The sequence below is a fragment of the Myotis lucifugus genome, unplaced genomic scaffold (assembly GCF_000147115.1).
Source record: "Myotis lucifugus unplaced genomic scaffold, Myoluc2.0 scaffold_48, whole genome shotgun sequence".
Classification (NCBI taxonomy): domain Eukaryota; kingdom Metazoa; phylum Chordata; class Mammalia; order Chiroptera; family Vespertilionidae; genus Myotis; species Myotis lucifugus.
The window spans coordinates 1,196,554-1,200,573 of NW_005871096.1; the positions used below are offsets into that span (position 1 = coordinate 1,196,554).

Sequence of the window (4,020 nt, forward strand, 5' to 3'; positions counted from 1 at the left end):
GGGAGCAAGCAGTTAGGGGCAAGAATAGGCTGGCATAGGGGAGAAAGAAGTTAGAGGCGAGGTCAGGCCAGCAGGGGAGGGCAGTTGGAGGAGATCAGGCCAGCAGGGGAGAAGTTAGGGTGCGATCAGGCAGGCAGGTGAGCAGTTAGGAGCCAGCAGTCCCAAATTGTGAGACGGATGTCCCCCGAGGCGTTCCAGTTTGGAGAGGGTGCAGGCTGAGCTGAGAGACAACCCCTCTCCCTGTGAATGAATTTCATGCACGGAGCCTCTAGTATGGACATAAGGATAAAGCAAATTTAATCCCAGATTCTAGCTCTTCTGGGAGGCCTAGTTAATTAATGAACAAAGAAAGATATCTTATCTGCTTTAGTTCCACCATCAGTAAAATATGGATAGCAATGTATCACAAGATTTATATGAAGACTAAATGAACAATAAATGTACAGTATCCAGTGTAGTGCTTAGTGCAAACCATACGCTCAATAAATAGTAAGTCTGATTATTTTATATTACATATAGAACATAGGTGGGCTAGAACAATAACAAAATTCCTAAGAAAAATGTAGTAGTCAATAAAATAGTTTATAGCTTTTCAAGTTTATTAATTCCTTGTTATCATATAGATTAATATTGATTGTGAAAACATTACCATCAGTTCAATGTCTTCTTTGAAATAAAGACCCAATTTCTGACAGTTAAGTAGTTAGACATCACTACTTGGATTTCACTTAGACATCTTAAGCATACTGAACAGAACCACCAATTCACATGCATCAGCATAATCACAAGAAAACACACAGAACATTATTACTATCACCACCAAAAAATTAAAATTCACACCCATTCAAATTCTCTGAGAGTTTTTGCCCACATTTTCTCAACTAGCTTTTTGAACCTCCATCCCTATAATAATTCAGCCACCAAGTTCTAATAATTTGAATCTTTTAATATATAATCTTTTGTATCTTCAATATCCTAGCTCAGACTATGTAACCTCTATCTAAACCACTACAATAGTTCTTCAGTGTTGCCTCATGTCAATTCTTGGTGCAGTTGTACAGATGGTTTTAAAACACAACGTGCGCCCTGACCGGATTGGCTCAGTGGCTAGAGCGTCAGCCTGCAGACTCAACAGTCCCAGGTTTGATTCCAGTCAAGGGCATGTACCTTGGTTGCAGGCACATCCCCAGTGGGAAGTGTGCAGGAGGCAGCTAATCAATGTTTCTCTCTCATCGATATTTCAAACTCTCTATCCCTCTCCCTTCCTCTCTGTAAAAAATCAATAAAATGTATTTTTAAATTAATAAATAAATAAATAAATAAATAAATAAAACACAATGTGCTTGAAAGGTTTCTATTGTCTTTTTATTTTTCCCCATGATCAGGAACATCTAAAGACACTCTAGCTCCATTCACCACTCAAACTCTATATTCTAATGATTTCAAATATCTTCCTATCCCTATGACACATTAAGTTTTCATAATGCTCTTATCTCTATCTATGATATTCTCTTTATGCAATTCCTACTCATCCTTCAGTGTTCATCTTAAATGGCAGTTCCCCTGTAATGGTTGCAAACCATATGAGGAAAAAGGTCCTGGAGCAATAGGGATAAAATTAAATTATTAAAGTGGAATCAAAAGGAGATTTATAAAAAGAAAAGTAAGCAATCAGACTTGAAGTTGCTGAACCTAAAATTTTGTCTTCTATGTCTTCTTTGAAGAGTTCAGATTTCATTCACTCAAGAAAGGTTCATCTACTATGTGCCAATCACTGTCTTATGTTCTGAGAATAGAGCAGAAAAACTAAAATCTCTGCCCACCTTGCATTGGCATTCTATCATTTTTTGAAGAGGTTCCATATAAAGTTATGTTTTGTAAATAAAAATAATGTAACAACATAAAAAACTAAAATTTAAAATAAAAAAACTTTCACATTATCCCACTACTTTAATAAAACTGTTATCTTTATATTGGCATCTGAGTAACTAACTTCCATTAAATGTAAAAGTTTTTAATATAAATCAATTAATGTACATGGCAGCACATACTACAGAAGTTTTATTGAAAAAAATTTTAGTTTTATGGTGCTTTCCTAATTACATTTATTGATTTTCAAATTTAGATAGTGGGTATTCATTCTCTGACATTCTTACTTATTATGGATTACCCCTGCATAGTACTTATGTATGCTTTTATTTCAGTTCTAAAAAGTTTTATTTATTTTTCCACGTTTGCCATAACATTTGACCCTCTACACTGAAAATTGGTGGTTATTAGTACTTCTATTTTTTCTTCACATTGCATATCCTAAATTCTGATACTGACATTTTATTTTTACATACTGAAGTATAATATTTATTTTTGATTTTGTAATAACTACCATGTATGGTCCACTGTATCAAAACCTATTTAAATGAGAAGTGCAGAAAACTGATCTACCCTTGCTGCTTGACACAGTCGCTGCAGGGAAGAAACATCTGCACAGCTTATGTTTCCAGGGACCTTGCCTATATGGCAAACTGTTCTTAATATGTTTGCTCCCCTTAGTGCTGTGTGTTTTAACCAAGGTCACCTCTCCGAGAAAGTTTGTTTCCCCAGGTGGGAATTTGTATCAGTAAAACCCCTTAACTAAGTGCCAGGCGGGTAGTTAATCACTTTAACTATGAACAATCAAGCTTAAGCTACATAATCTTTACTCCCTGGAATGGACATAAGAAACACCCTAACCTTTGGAATAGAATGGATAGGATTAAAATCAACTGGTATAAGTACAGATGTAACAGGAGGAATAAACACAACCTGGCTGGAGAACCTGGACAGAACTTGGCTGGAGATCCTGGCTACAGAACCTGGCTACGCTGATGAACTGAAAGCTGTCACCCTGTCATTCCTTCTTCGTTGACTCCGCCCACACCTTTGGGAACCCCTGTACCTGTTTGGGCAGGCAATTTTGTCCACCCGGGGAGGTGTGCAGACCTGTGGAACCGGACCGAGGGGAGCCGTAGAGTCGTCCGAGGCTGTGTGGACTTCAGCCGCTGAGTTTCTCACTCCAGATCTCGAAATGCATCGTTATTCCTGTCCATTGGATTGTAAGGTTTATGTGGGAAATCTTGGAGACAACGGTGACGAGACAGAATTGGAACGGGCTTTTGGCTATTATGGGCCACTCAAAAGTGTGTGGGTTGCTAGAAAGCCTCCCGGCTTTGCTTTCGTGGAGTTTGAAGATCCCCGAGATGCAGCCGATGCTGTCCGAGAGCTCGATGGGAGAACCCTGTGTGGCTGCCGAGTAAGAGTGGAACTGTCCAATGGTGAAAGGAGAAGTCGAAATCGAGGCCCGCCTCCCTCTTGGGATCGTGGCCCTCGAGATGATTATCGTCGAAGGAGTCCTCCACCTCGCCGCAGACGCAGAAGCTTCTCCCGCAGCCTGAGCAGGTCCCTTTCCAGAGATAGGAGAAGACAGAGATCACTGTCCCGGGAGAGAAATCATAAGCGGTCTCGATACTTCTCTAGGTCTCGGAGCCGATCTAGGTCAAATGCAAGGAAATAGAAGACCAGTTTGCAAGATGAGTTGTGTACAGGAAATAACTTCATTTGACAGGAGGATGTACAGAAAATTCAAGTGTTGTTTGAGACTTCATAATCATGGTGCATTTTTAAGATGTTTTAGCCGTTCACGTTTGTTTGTCTTGGAACAGTGACACAAAGATGTAATTCTCTATGGTTTGAAATGGATCATATGAGGCATGTAATATCAAGAATTGTTACTTTACAATGTTCCCTTAAGCAAAATTGAATTTGCTTTGAACTTCAGTCTTGTGTAGACTGATAATAAACCTCTTATCTTCTGCCCAGCTAAAGTGTGATGTTGAATATTGTGGAAACAAAACTGGCAAAATTGGATGTAAGACTTTCCAAAGCTGTGACCTAATATGCAGCTGTAGTTGGACAAGCACTCTTCAAAAGCTGCTGTGAACATAAGCCAGCAGCTAAAAATTAAAGCTGCGCCCTTAAAGTATA

At 39.1% G+C, this 4,020-nt stretch overlaps 1 pseudogene; it reads left to right on the plus strand.

The window, feature by feature from the left end:
• The first annotated feature begins 3,064 nt into the window (after positions 1–3,064).
• Positions 3,065–3,628, plus strand: LOC102434069 (annotated as a pseudogene).
• Positions 3,629–4,020: the final 392 nt, after the last annotated feature.